Source organism: Dermacentor silvarum, chromosome 9, assembly GCF_013339745.2.
Source record: "Dermacentor silvarum isolate Dsil-2018 chromosome 9, BIME_Dsil_1.4, whole genome shotgun sequence".
Taxonomy (NCBI): domain Eukaryota; kingdom Metazoa; phylum Arthropoda; class Arachnida; order Ixodida; family Ixodidae; genus Dermacentor; species Dermacentor silvarum.
In genome coordinates, this window is record NC_051162.1 from 115,475,367 (window position 1) to 115,489,971 (window position 14,605).

Here is a 14,605-nt window from a genome sequence, read left to right on the forward strand (position 1 = left end):
AGTGACGTCATAGCTCGGCGAGGTTTTGCGACAGCAAGGGCACTTTTTATGGTTAGCTTGAACAGCTTCGCTGTTAAAATTTAGGCGGCATCTGGAGTGTTCTTGGCGCTGACAGCAGAGAAGAGGCCAAGGTTCGCAAATTCCTGGCGAAGAGCGGCCTGGATCAACCAGACAGCGGCATGGAGGTCTCGATACCGTAGGTGTATAAGAAGCCGGATATGCGGCCTCGAGTTCTCGGCAGACGACGCGCGTCACGTCGTGTGATGTGAATGGTTGACAAGGAGTTCCTTCGCACGACGACGTGGCAGCGGTATTCAGTAGGCGCTCTAACTGCAGCGAGATGCGCCGACATTTCGCTTGCTCGAGACGACGACACTCTTTGATGACGCTGTCCACGGTGGTCACGTTGGTGAAGACAAGTAGATTGAACGCGTCATCTGCGATTCCTTTAAAAATGTGGGCGATCTTGTCAGCCTCGGACATCTTCTGGTCAGAAGGCCAGCACGTCCTGTATGTAAGGCAAGTGCGGTTCAGTGGACGTCTGGGTGCGTACCTCCAGTTGTTTCATGGCGGCAGGCTGTTGACCAGACGTGTTGCCTGAAAGGTCATGAAGGTATTGCTCCAACGTAGGGAGCCTACATTCAACGTAGGCTCCCTACTTCAACGTGTCCCAGCTGGTGAGATCGTCCTTGTGGGTCTGAAACCAGACGCGAGGTGTTCCGCCGAGCTAAATAAGCCGGTAGATCCCGCGCCCTATGGGAATCGATGTTATGCGAAGCAGTGTGCGGGGAGCCTACCAAGTTAACAAAACGACCATGAGAACACCAAGACGTAGGCGGCTGTTTCGTGGCCTACATGACATGCATGTCATGACATTCATGTAATGATTTCCTCAAGAGTCTCTTTAGTTAGGCCATAGAGACCTTAAGGTGAAAGCCTTAGTCGTGCTCATGATTATGACTTCCACCATCAATCTTTAGCCTTTTCCTTCACTTGGTACCCACGTCCGAACCCATTTCAGTGGTTTTTGAGAGTTAATGCTTCCTCGCTGAGTCATCGTCCCTTTTGCTGAGTCATGCTCAAGACTATGACTTCTACAATCATCATTTAGTGTTTCTTTCACTTATTACCCACGTCTGAACCCAGTTCAGTGGTTTTAAGAGTTAATTTTTTTGCTTAGTCATTGTGATTCTTGCCAAGTCATGCTCATGACTATGACTTCTGCCATCATCCTTTGGTGTTTCCTTCACTTAGTACCCACGTCCGAACCCATTTCAGTAGTTTTTGAGTGTAAATTTTTTCTTAGTCATTGTCGTTTTTGCTGAGCCATGCTCATGAGTATGACTTCTGCCATTATTCTTTAATGTTTCTTTCACTTAGTACCCACGTCGGAACCAATTAATTTATGTAGACCATATGTAGAATTTCATGTAGACCATGAAACAGGTCAGAACCTGTTTAATGGCCTACATGGCACGGATGTCATGACATTCATGTCATGACCTATCATTCATGTTCGCCATGCACTGTTGTCATACTACGCCAATTTTGATACCTACCAAGTTAACGAAACGGCCATGAGAGCATCAAGACGTAGGCAGCTGTTTCATGACCTACATGACATACATGTCATGATATTCATGTCATGACCTATCATTTATGTTCCTCATACACTCTTGTAATACTATGCCAATTTTGGTAAATACCAAGTTAACGAAACGACCATGAGAGCACCAAGACCTAGGCGGCTAGATAGATAGATAGATAGATAGATAGATAGATAGATAGATAGATAGATAGATAGATAGATAGATAGATAGATAGATAGATAGATAGATAGATAGATAGATAGATAGATAAGATAGATAGATAGATAGATAGATAGATAGATAGATAGATAGATAGATAGATAGATAGATAGATAGATAGATAGATCGCGGGGCTGTGAGGAGGTGATAAACTGGGATCGCAGGTGTAGCTGGCGGCGACGTGTCATCACCTGGCGGAATGGCGGTAGATTCGAGGCGGCATCCGCTTCTAAGCTCCGTCGTCAGAAGAAGTACCCAGCACCTTCACCAAATAGATGTTACTTGGAATCACAGAAGGGAAACTATTCACAAGGTGTATTTACAGGGGTTAGCAAGAACAGGCCAACATGGAAGCCAGCACACATCAAACAAGGCACGTCGTCGTCCTCTGATCAGCCACAGGCCGCCTATGCGTCTATCCCACTACATCGAAGTATCAGCATCATCTTCTTCGAACAGCACCGTAGCAATATAATTAAACAAAACCAACAGCTTCGATGCTGTTCCATCTTCAAGTAATGGAAGGGCTCTGAATTTTTATTTCATCCACTCATGGCTGCGACGTGCCGTGTGCTATGACGCACGGACAAAGCACACAATGCTTTAGTCAACCAGAACCGTGGAGCCGCTGGGGCGTCGGCGAAGCGCTTTCGATCGTATCGCTCCCCGGAGGCTCGGGTTCGTTTTCTACCTAGCCCTAAATGTGCCTAATTTTCTTTTCTACGCCATTAGTTTACTTTGTTTACAGGAACCTCCCTGAAAAATGTGACGTCAATGCGAGCATATTTTGATGTGTTTCTACTCTTTGCGCAGCTGGCAATTTTTGGTACTGTCATTCGGTCACGCCGCCCACTATTATACGACGGATTTTCGTGTAATGGGGCATATCATGCGTTCGCATCAGCACTGCCTTATCTCTATCTCCATTTCCTGCCCTACGTGGTAATATTGGGCATATGGAACATTTAATCTGGTTATTCAAGCAGTCTCACGTGAAATCAATTAAAAAACGCGTTGCATCACCACCTACCAAACCGACGTCTTCCACACGCGAGATTTGAAGTGGTGTTCACTGAAGGACCCACAGATGTCAGGCAGGAGGTGGCTGCAATTTTTATTGCTTTTTTTGTAGACATGGCACTGATCAATGTTCGGTGACGTACCCTTACTAACAACGTATGAGGTGCTCAGCGGGAGAATTGCCGATAAAGCATGCCGGTTAGCTTCTCCTGCTGCAATACCCTCAAACAACCAAACGAAAGACGATATGCCCTTTGCAAAGGAATTGCCATACATTTACTGTATAGGAAAGAAGTTCAAGAGCGGTCTTCAACTTCGGAAACAATTCAGAAACATTATGCTTTACATTACCGTCACCAGTGGATTATCATCACCATCAGCCTATTTGATGTCCACTTCTGGACGAAGGCCTCTCCCTGCGATCTCCAATTACCCCGGTCTTGCGCTAGCTGATTTCAATTTCCACTTGCAAATTTCCGAACTTCATCACCCCACCTAGTTTTCTGCCGTCCTCGACTGCGCTTCCATTCTCTTGGTATCCATTCTGTAACTATAATGGTCCACCGGTTATCCATCCTACACATTACATGGCCTGCCCAGCTCCATTTCTTTCTGTTATTGTCAACTAGAATATCCGCTATGCCCGTTTGCTTTCTGATCCACGCCACTCTCTTCCTGTCTCTTAACGTTAGGCCTAACATCTTTTGTTCCATCGTTGTTTGTGCGGTCCTTAACTTGTTCTCGAGCTTCTTAGTTAACCTCCAAGTTTCGGCCCCATATGTTAGCACCGGTAGAATGCAATGACTGTACACTTTTCTTTTCAACGGCAGTGGTAATCTCCCAGTCAGGATTTTGTAATGCCTGTCGCATGCACTCCAACCCATTTTTATGCTTCTTTAAATTTCTTTCTCATGATCAGGGTCCCCTGTGAGTAATTGACCTAGCACCGTTACATATCCCTCTGCAAATAGTTAGCACGGGTAGAGAGTAACGTCAGTGCATAGCTCCTTACAGAAGTAAGCATCGACGTCATCAACGCGGCCATATTGTTATGCAGCCAGCACAGTGAGAAAGCTGTGCTTCAACTCGATCCGCTTAGTTCGATCAACACACTGGGAGCTGTGAATGGAACTACAAAATGACGTATGCTAAGTCACTTGAATACTCCTATACACATCCATAATCCATAGTTGGGTAGACAGACCGAAATCAGTTCGTAGAAACTGGCCTGATAATAAATGATTGAAGGTGCCTTGAGACTTGCCAGTAGGTTTTTTTTATGGATTAGAACGTTTACTGCCATCATTTAACGCGCTGAAAATGTCATGATCAGCACTCCGTTAACACGGTGTCTGTTAGGGTCCACTTCACCTCTGACTCTGCTTTTATTCAAGCAACAATTCACCACTGTGAAGATGCCGGGGACATCATTTTTGCCAACATTTCCAATGGCACCCACAGAGAGAGAGAGTAGGAGTAACGAAAAGCAGGGATGTTAACTCGACTTTGGCCAGTTTGCTGCCCTACACGTGAGGAGGAGGATGGAGGAGTGAAAGAAAGGGAGAGAGAAGACACGAGTCTTAATTACACTTTCACATGCACTAAGCGAGGTGCAGCATATCTAAAGTCGGGCACTCAAGTATGTCGCCTTCAGGTACTCTAGAAGAGCTCGAGTGACTTTCTGGCCTGATGAACAGTGAGGCCAGGCTCCCAAGACCTTTGCTCCTGTAAACGGCCGATCGTCCAGTCTATTCAAGGCACACTGGAGAGTGTGGCGTTGTTTATCGAAGCGAAAACAGTGACACAGAAGTTTATCGATGGTCTCTTCACTCACAACTTTGAGTCAGTGGCTCTGGCATTCTGCTGCTCACTACGAGGTCGCCGATTCGAATCCCGGCAGCGAAGACGTGTGTGATGATGTGGATAGTGGCGTGCGGTGGCGAGAAGACCTGCTTGGAATTATTATTGTGTTGTGGCTACAAGAAGAGGATTGGTGATGACGGTAATGGAAGATGACGACACGTGCCACGAACAAAGAAGCGACACGAGAGCACGCAGAGCGTGAGAGCAAGCGGCAGCCTCGAACGTAAGCTTGCAGAACGGCGGTTCAAGGCTCGGGTACCGGCGACCAGGTGTCCAGCTACTGTGCGGACCTGGTCGGGGATCCAGCCCGTGGCTGGGCTCTCCTGTGCACCAGCGGCCTGCTGTTCTAGCAGCCTGGTACAGTGGTTCCTGCTGGGACCGGGACGCCTGAGCTACCAGCCTGCCGAGCGAGCCCGAGGACTGGCGACCAGGTGTCCTGCTACCGTGCGGACCTGGTCGTAGATCCGGCTCGTGGCTCTACTCGCCTCTGCACCAGCGGCCTGCTGTGATAGCGGCCTGGCGCATTGATTCCTGCTGGCCACCGGGGCGCCTGAGCTACCTGTCCGCCGACCGGGCCTGCCGTTCCAGCACCCGAGGTGTTGCAGGTCAGGCATTACTGGCCAGTTACAGCAGTGGCCTGGTGCTCTACCGGCCTGCTGTTTTCTCCTGCTTCCACGTCGCGATAAGGAGCGGCGTGGTGCGACAAGGCGCGGCGCGACAGCAGCGACGTAACCACAACGACGCTCCACCGTCACAACCACCGTCACGAGCACCGCAACGACGATGCACACGGGCGAGTGTTGACACATGAGTGCTAGGCACGTGTTTTATATGGAAGGACAACTTCCGAACTATAGCCCACGTACATGTGTATGTAAATCTGTCTGTATCGTGTTAGCGTGTCTGTTTAAAGTCTGTGTTTCGTGTAGCAAGCTCCCGTCTGCCGTGTCATTATTAAAGGATCCTGGGCCCAACGGGAAACACCGGCAAGTTAGTAAGTTTGTCGTTGTCGTTTCCATCACAACGTGCATTTCGATGGGCTCTAAATGTAAAAAAAAATACGCTCGTGTGCTCATATTTACGTGCATGCTAAGAATGCACGCGTATACAGACAAGGTAATCAAACCAGGGAACCAGGTAATCAAAATTAATCCAGAGTCCCCACTACGGCATTCTTCATAACCCTCTTTGCAGTTTCGGGCCGTTGTACGGCACATTTCAACTTGCATAACATAAACAATGAGTCATTCAGTTGAGGCCACATGAGACATTTGACCACACAAACCGGCACGTGAACTAAAAGTTACACCTCATAGACAGCCCATAGAGAGGCATACGGGAAGCCCTGTTGTCGCAAGCAGGAACGAGAAAGCTCTGATAATGCAAATCCCTCTTTGAAGCTCGCCTTTGCCATGGAGCACATCGCGCGCGCCAATCTAGAGGTCCCAATATGTAGATCGGCGCTCACCCCCCCTTGCTACAACGTGTCGGGCTTGTTGGCCCAACGGCAAAATCCGAGAGCGGATTCACAGACACGGAGCATAAACAAAGGGGAGCTCGAAGAAGCACGTGTGTGATTGCATTAGCATTGGAAATGAGCGATATAGCACACAGCCTCACAGAGTCAGCTCGCAGATGAGAGGTGACGCAGCTTTAGTGTTTCTCCGCTGAGTGGCGTGACTGCTTGGGGCGCTGCTGAAACAACAGAGCTCCTACTCGCCGTGTTACGTGTCCGGCATGCCACGTTATCCTGGCAAACAAAAACAATCCCTCGTTGTAACCCTCGGCACGTATTAATCTCCAGAGAAAAAAGAAAGATTGGGGTCACCGTGGAATCAGGCAACTTCATCTGTGACAGTGTCTCCGATGAAGCAGAGATTTAACGGCTGGAAATCTGCTATATATGTATACGACGCACACTTGTGCCCATAGAGGGCCCTACCCTTGCATAAATAGATATAGAGCCTATAGACCATCTATAAATCGGTCGGTATATTTTGTGTATAGAGATGCTATAAACAATAGTCAATACAGAGTGTTTAATGATGCTCAGTGAGTGCTATAATGATGCTACAAAGATTCCACAGGCAGCTTGGTTCTCCACAAAAAAAGTAGAAAGTTACCTATTGCCACGAGCCTCGAGAAGTTGTCTTGAAGGTTTAATTAACCGTAGAGCAGCTGGCTCTTGGAAAACGCGACCGTCGGGGCTGGCTCGAGCAGGGAAGGAGCGCGCGGTCTTCTTTGTTCTCTTGGGTTCGACCTACACTTGCGCTCGACCCACTACCTACAGGTGGCAATATCCCCCCTTCCAAAAAAAAAAAAAAAGCATCGCCTCGATGCTACAAGAAATAGGCGTAAGAAGAAAAAAAGAAGAAGGCCGGCAAGGAGAAAGTATACCAAAACAAAAACATTAACGTCATGCCGGCACATTTAATGAACGCTGAAGCAAGCTCCCGAAGGTAAATAAAAAGCAGAAACAAAGAAGGGCATGAGAGAAAAAAAAAGAAATGAAAGAAAGTTACGGACGCGAAATGTACGGCTTCATGCGCACAACATGAACTATGTCTGAGATCGGTTGTCTTTGTGTCCTACTGCGTGTCTGCGATGTTGTGTCCGAAACAACTTCGTAGTTTACGTCACTGACGCGGCGGAGCACTTTATACGGAGCGAAATACCGGCTCAGCAGCTTTTCACAGAGGCCACGATGGCGAACGGGGGTCCACACCCAAACTTCGTCCCCGGGGTTGTAGGACACGTCCCTGTGGCGGATGTTTTAGCATCGTGCGTCCGCCTGCTGCTGCTGCTGGCCGATGTGTTATACGCGAAGGCCACGTAAGGCAAGATCCGATCCCATGTTTTGTGTTGGATGCCGATGTACATTGCGAACATGTCTGTGACCGTCTTATTCAGTCGCTCGGTAAGTCCGTTGGTCTGCGGATGATACGCGGTCGTCTTGCGATGCCTGGTGTTGCTTAATTCAAAAACTTCGTCCATAAGCTACGCTGTGAATGCTGTCCCTCTGTCTGTTATTACAGTGGAGGGAGCACCGTGACGCAAGACGATGTGGTGCATGAAGAATTGCGCTACCTCGGAGGCCGTGGCTCGTGGGATCGCCTGCACCTCAGCATATATAGCGTGTTAAATAAACAGTCGCGACGATCACCCATTTGTTGCCGTCGGCAGATAGAGAAAACGGTCCGAGAATGTCCATGCCGACTTGGTCCAAAGGCGTGTGAGGTGCTTAAATTGGCTCAAGCAAGCCAGCCGGTTGAACAGGATGGTGTCTTGCGGCGCTAACATACACGACAGCCTTTAACGTACTGTTTGACGCTTGCCGAAAGCCCGGGCCAATAGTACATTTCGCTTACTCTAGCGAGTGTTCGTGAAAAGCTAAAATGACTAGATGTCGGTTCGTCATGGCAAGCGAAGAGGACGTCGTCGCGCATGTCCCTTGGAACCACCAGAAGGTAAGCATGGCGGGTCAAACGAGCATTCTTCTTATACAGCACGTTGTCTCGCAGACAGAAGGACGTCAGCGAGCGGGACAGATGGCGGGGTATGGTTGTGTCGCGGCCCTCTAAATGATCGATGATTGGTCGAATCTCAGCGTCGTCACGCTGCCGTCTGCTCAAGTCCGACGAACTAATGGCGCCCAGGAAGCCGTCATCGTCCTCTGTTTTCTGACTGGCAGGATCAATGGGTGCGCGGGACAGCGTGTCAGCGTCTTTATGCTTACGGCCAGACTTATAAACGATGGTGATGTCAAATTCCTGTAGCCGCAAGCTCCACCGTGCCAGTCGTCCTGAAGCGTCGCGCATGCTTGCCAACCAACAGACGGCATGGTGGTCCGTCACTACTTTGAAGGGACGACCATAGACTAGGGGCGAAACTTGATGATCGCCCACACGACCGCGAGACACTCTTTCTCTGTAGTCAAATAATTCACCTCGGCACGGGACAGGGAGCGGCTGGCATACGCTATAACTCTTTCCACTCCATCTTGAAGCTGGACGAGCACTGCGCCAAGGCCAATGCTACCGGCGTCGGTATGCACCTCAGTATCAGCATCATCGTCAAAATGTGCAAGAACGGGTGCTGACTTCAGGCGCTGTCGTAATTCAGCAAAAGCCGCCTGTTGCTCATTATGCCACACAAATGGCGTATCGTCCCGTGTAAGGCGAGTCAGGGGTTCCGCTATCTTCGAAAAGCCTTTGATAAACCGTAGAGCAGCTGGCTCTTGGAAAACACGACCGTCGTGGCAGGCTTGAGTAGAGCACTGCACGGGCCGACTTTTTCAGCCCGGGCCCGGCCCGGGCCCCGTTTTCACGTTGGGCTGCCCGCCCGAGCCCGACCAAAAGTTTTATGGCGAAACCCGCGCCCGGTTCGGGCCCGGAAATAATGTACGTTACACGCCTGGCCCGGCCTGCCACCCCTTTATCATAGGCCCGAGCCCGGCCCCAACCCGGCCCGAGACCGAAAAAGACATGTTTTTCATAGTCGAGACACGCGAGGATAACTCGCTGCATGTTACATGCACACCACCAGAAAGTCCGAGCCTGGCCCGGGCCCTCGTAAAAAAACCCGAGCCCGGCCCGGGCCCGGGTCGAAAAGCACATCTCGTATCTCGAAAAGCAGATCTCGTCGGCCGGGCCCGGGCTATTGACCCTTTTCGCGGAGCAGTTTGCTCTAGCGGAACGAGATGGCGCTTTCGGCCGCGCGCCATACGTTGCCTCAGCGAATGCGCACGAATACGAAACCATTACTGCTTCTGCCCTGCTACTGTGCTATCAGCTGTCGAAAATGCAACTGCTTGTGCGCTAATGCACTGTGCCCAATTCATACTGAAAAATGTGTAACGATAAAGGGAAGACGTGTGCGGTAGTTCACTGCAAAAATAGTGATTCACATATTAATGAATGAATCAACCTGTGTCGCCGCTGCTACTTAAGGACTGCCCGTGTTTCCGCCCTTCGCGATGCACGGCTTTCCTCTAGGATAAAAAAATATAATTCATTCGCCTGCGCTGTATAGCTAACCTCCAAAGAAATGACTTCACCTCCGGAGCGTCGGCACTTGGGAGTGAGTACCGCTCGTTACAAAATGAAGTAGTGCCACTTACTGGCATAGTAAGTTTCCCGCACGTTATCTACACACATCCACCCTTACTCGCACAAAAACTTACGCCCACCCTATCGCCAACGTGTGAGTGAATAGGCGCACACTTGAATCAATGTGCCGGAGCATGAGTGACGGCGACTACACCGACAAGGAAGCTGAATGTTTCGTGACGGTCCGCAGAGTAAGCGAGGGACTAGCGATAATACGTCTTTGCTACGAGCATAGTCCCTTGAGACCATGCTACGAGGTACCGCAAAGTACAGAACATTTAAATTCCAAGACTTTGTGCACAGCAAGAACAAATTTATCGCAGCAGAGCACACCCGCGAGTGATTACGCTGAAAATAGACAATCAGATAGTGGCCGCACCGGGGAACTTTACTGAGTCAGAAATATGGCAAGGCGCTGGTTCAAAATGTTTGCCAAATAAAGAACGCAGAGCACACTGATCCCGATTTAATTCATAAGCGGAAAGTTCGGACAGCTTGGAATACATTTCTAGCACCGCTTTTAGTACAATCTCCGTATACGCTGCTCGCGCCATTTGGAGAAGGCCTAATGAGCTCTAAAAGCACTTACATGTCCTCTAAAGCTGTGGCCAAAGCTTCGTGTCGTGTACACAGTCGCCGTGTACGTATATGCGTCCAGCGGAGGTTTGCTGTGCCGCACCGGCGTCACGCGCTTGCATTGTAAACGCGGAGGCAATGGAGGCGGCTGAGGCAAGCAATGGACGCGTCACCACGTGATCAAACATGGCAGCGCCCACGGGAGGGCCGCGAAAAGGGTCAATAGGGTAAGCCCGAGCCCATCCAGTGCTCTAGGCTCGAGCAGGAAAAGGGGCGCGCGGTCTTCTTTGTTCTCTTGGGTTCGACTCACACTTGCCCTCGACCCACTACCCGCAGGTGGCACTATCAAGAAAGGGTTCAGGCAAGCAGACACAATCTCTGCAATGCTATTCACTGCATGCTTAGAAGAAGTATTCAGGCTCTTAGACTGGGAAGGCTTAGGAGTGAGGATCAACGACGAATATCTCGGCAACCTTCGGTTTGCAGATGACATTGTCCCGCTCAGCAACAATCGGAACGAATTAGAACAAATGATTGAGGACCTTAATCGAGAAAGTGTAAGAGTAGGGTTGAAGATTAATATGCAGAAGACAAAGATAGTGTTCAATAGCGGGGCAAGGGAACAAGAATTCAGTATCACCACTCAGCCTCTAGAGTCTGTAACGTTTATCTAGGTTAATTACTCACAGGGGACCCTGATCATGAGAAGGAAATTTACAGAAGAAGAAAATTGAACTGGAGTGCATACGCCAGGCATTGCCAAATCCTGACTGGGAGATTACCACTGTCGCTGAAAAGAAAAGGGTACAATCATTGCATTCTACCGGCGCTAACATATGGGGCAGAAACTTGAGGATGCTCCCGAGTAAGCAGCGGTGATTTTGACGTCACCGCTTTCGTCACGTCAGGCTTGGCAATGGAAATTTCGGGCCAGATAGCACGACATCATGGATCGGAGTGAACAGGCCTTGTGCTATCTAGGTGGTGTTGGCAGAAGTCGAAGCGGTCATCCAACAGCCACTGAGCTAACGCGACGATTGTATATGCAAGTCTAAGCTAAGAAATCAACAGAGTACTCGAAAGGAGTGCCAAATTACAGTAGGAGCCGTATCCTGAGCCAAACGGAATAGGAAAGCCTAATCAAGACAAACCGAATATGTCAGGCTGCTCAGAAAACTCCTTTTCTAATCTTCGGTTTCCGAATGGCGTCGATGAAGACAAGATGGGCTGGCTTAGATGTAGCGAACTCTGAAAAGTGCGCACTTCAATCCAAGCTCGCGGTCATCTGCCAGCGCTTGACAAAGCCGTTTAATTGGAACACGTCGGCTCTCTCCAACTTTCCGCTGAATCCAGTTGCCAAAGCCAGGCGCTTGTGTTCGAATCGTAATTACCAAACTCAATAGGTTATTGGGTCAACATTGCGGGAAGCCTTCTAAACGACTGAAGGGACATCTCTTCAAATCATAATTAGCGAACATAGCAGTTTATTGGAGCCAGCTTTGCAGGAAGTCTTGAAAGACTCATAAGGAGCATGTGCTTGAACTATAATTTCTAAACTTAGCCTATTATTAGGATCGAGTTTGTGGGAAGCCTGCAGAAATACCCGAGAGGCATTTCAAGCAGATTGTTCATTACAGATTACGAATAGAGTGCGGTAGTTTAGAGTTCTGTTTACGAAAGAGCCCTGTCCTAAAACGTCATCAAGAGGTGTATTTCTCAGTTTACCGACGGGCAAAGCTGCCTGTTCTGGAAATAACACCGCAGCAAAGGTATTCCTACCCAGTTAATGAGTTAATTAGTTAATGACTTCCTACCCAGAAGTCGAGATCGTACATCAATACTGATGCTCTCGATAACCACTGAGAAAACATCGTTTTTAGCCCAGATGCGCCGACGTGTTTAAATGCGCGAATAATCGAGAGACCTAGAACGCTCGCGATGTCAATTAAAGTGCGCGAGTGGATAAAGTACGCCCCCTTCAGTTTCAATGAACTCTCGTTCGTTAAATGAAACAAAGGGAGGTCACAATTATTTGCCGTGGAGGACACAATTATTTGCCACGGTATATAATGCCCGTCTAAAGAAAACAACTTATTCGCACAACTGAGAACAGCATGTTGTCGCGGATGTGACCTTGGACGATTCCTGAAAATACTGAATAGCGATGATAGATTCCCAATGAAAACGTTGGAGTTTCAATTTTAGGCTTCAAGTTTGTTTCGACGTACGATCTATACGTCATACACATAGCATCCTCCGAGAGCCAACAATACTGTTTCAGGGTTTCAAATCAAACGTATTTAATGAAGTTTAGAAAAAGTGGTAGCAATTGATAACAATTACATAAACGAGAGAGAGAGAGAGAGAGAGCCGTTTAATGATAAGAAATGCAGAGAGGTCTACATAAACGAACATTTCTATTACAGTACAGATTAATAAGTACCTTCCGTAGATTTTTAAAGGAAATGCAGAAAAGGAAGGCCAAGTGTAAGTTTGTAAGCGGTTGCTGACTTACTCGAACATACCTACATAACATATACCTTACCAAAAAAGCCAAAATCAAGCATTTATATAATTATGTATGTAATATTACCTGAGATGTTACCATGAGGTTGAGTAAGGGGTGCTCAGAATACCTTGCAGAAAAAAAGGTACTTGACTACAAAAGCACATATGATTAATCAAAAATTTAACACATCGAAACATATTGAACGCAAAACCAGCAAAGAGTACAGAAAGAAATATCAAGATATAGTAGCCATGCGACCGGAAGGTTAAGAAAGAACGCATGAACCGAATTCAAAGAACAACGAGAAAATGGAAGAACAACAAACATATCATACAACATTTGAGAAGTGACGTGACGAACCGTAGCGTAATGCAAAAAGCATGGCAAAACAAACGAAGGCATGAGTTTACATCACCAGAAACTTCACCGCGAACGTTTGTTTCCTTTGATTGTATTCGTTTATTTCGTTCTTACACTTTCATTTTCTCTTCTCTTGCGGTTGTTTTGTTATTTAATACATTTTTTTTTCGGCGAGCCATCGTACGTTTTCAAACCTTAACTTGACAACTGATAATAACAGATGCATTTAGACGTGTAGCTCGATTTGTAAAGATTCACTCCACACATTCACCTCAGAAGCTCTCGCCTGCGCACCAAGTGGTGTCCATGTTGCCTATTTTGTACTGCCCTCATGCGCAATAAAGAACAAAAAAATGTACACAACGTTTCTTTTCAAAGAAGGTACTGCATGTCTCCACGCGTATATAACTACGCTTTAGGCGGACAGTTTTATGGTGCATGAAACAGCAATGCGCGGCAGGCACTTTCAATAAAGGATTCTAGGCACGCGTGCAAGCATGACAAACGCACGCGAACGCATTCCTGTGCTAATACAAAAGAAACTGTAGTTATGTACGTTCATAGATGTAATACTTCTTTTTTTAGAAGAAAAAAGAAAACAATATTGCTCTTGTTGCTATGGCAGCGATGGGAAGCGAGAATGGTACGCGCGTGGGTATTCAGCTTGGAAAACAAAACTTCAGTCTCTGCGCCGGTGCTTTCTGGTCGTAAAAAAAAAAAAAAAAAAAAAAATACGAACTCTTTGACAGATTCCATTCCAGGAATATGGAATATTTTTGGCTACAATTTAGTGGGAGGTGCCTCTTGTTGTTCGCTTAGTGCTTACATATGCGAACTCGCGGTGCTATTTATGTCTAGTTATATACATGTACTGCATTTTCCGACGTTGAGGTAACATATAGATTAGGGGGACGCAAGCGTTGGGGCCCCCTAACTTTTGGGGCCGCGGTACTGCGCATGTGCAGACCCCTCTGCACATGCGTGAAGAATAAGAGGATACGAGTAACTAGGTTTTTGTCATTCCCAACGACTGGAAGTGGCAAGAGGATGCGGGTTCAGTGACCGCCTTCGGCAAGTTTTCTTTGCTTTCACCTTTCTTCCCTTTGCCTCCTTATTTCTACAGTTGAATTAAACATAACGATTAACTTTCCCCATGCCTTCCATGGCTTCGTATTCTGTCAATTCGGATATGGTTGTGATTGTAGTTGTGATTAACTGGAACAGCCATACTTATTCGCTGAAGATTACAAGTAGTTGTTTCTGAAAACTTGTGCAGGGCAAACGGTTTCCACCACAATAGAGAGGTTTAGCTTGTGCGGTAATCGGGTAAACGCGAGCGGAGCGGGCGTTGGAACGTTTTG